Here is a 1,031-nt window from a genome sequence, read left to right on the forward strand (position 1 = left end):
TCCACCTGTCCCCTCTCCTGTGTCCTCTGCCGCTGCCTTCCTCAGTCTAAGTGTGTCCCTGGGAGGGTGTGGTGGAGCACACCTGTGATCCAAGCACTGGGAGGCTGAGGCAGGAGGAGCTGCTGTGAGTTCAAATCCAGCCTGAGCTACATAGCCAACCCTGTGTCAATCAATCAGTTAATCAGTGCATATGTCCCCTGTGACAGGGAGCTGCAAGGTTGGCCCCTGAGCCTGAGGAAAGATCGTCCACACTGATTAAGCGCTGCCTCGCTCTCTAGCTGCAGGCTCCTGCAGACTGGCCCGCTCCTCCCACGGGCCCAGGGCCCCACAAGCCTGTGTTCCTCTCTATGGGGCCGGTGGCCTGTCATCCTCCTGAGACTGCCCGGCTGCCTCCCAATGCCAGTGCCCTGCTTCCTTCCCACGCCCTCTTCTGTCTCTCTCTCTCTTTTTTTTGGTACCCGCAATCCAACTCAGGACCTTGCGCTTGCCAGGCAGGTGCTTGGGCACTGAGCTATATCCCTGGCCCTTTTTTTTTTTTTCTCTCTTGTGCTGGGGCTTGAACCCAGGGGACTTCGCACTGAGCTACCTACCCAGCCCTTTGTATTTTAAAATTTTTCAGACAGGATCTTGCTAAATTGTTAAGTTGTCCCCGCTGGGCTCAAACTTGCAATCCTCCTGCCTCAGCCTCCCAATGTGCTGAATCACGGGCGTGCAGCCCTGCGCCTGGCTTGATGCGGCCTCTTTAAAGGTCCTTGGCCTTCCTCCACTCCCCAAAGCACCAGATCAACCCCCTCGAGTCGGCCCTTGATGTTGGGTCCGGCAGAGGGTCTCCGATGAGGAGAGTGGGGGCCTCTGCCTTCACTCCGGGGAGAAGAACGAAGAAGTGGGGCCCCTGGAGAGAAATGGGTCAAGACTGGTACAAGTGCGAAACGAAAGTTTATTTAAAGGGTGGCAAGAGCCGGGCGTGGTGGCGCACGCCTGTAATCCCAGCCCTCGGGAGGCTGAGGCAGGAGGATCATTGTGAGTTCCAG

This window comes from Chinchilla lanigera, unplaced genomic scaffold (genome assembly GCF_000276665.1).
Source record: "Chinchilla lanigera isolate Chin_1 unplaced genomic scaffold, ChiLan1.0 scaffold00636, whole genome shotgun sequence".
In the NCBI taxonomy this organism is placed as follows: domain Eukaryota; kingdom Metazoa; phylum Chordata; class Mammalia; order Rodentia; family Chinchillidae; genus Chinchilla; species Chinchilla lanigera.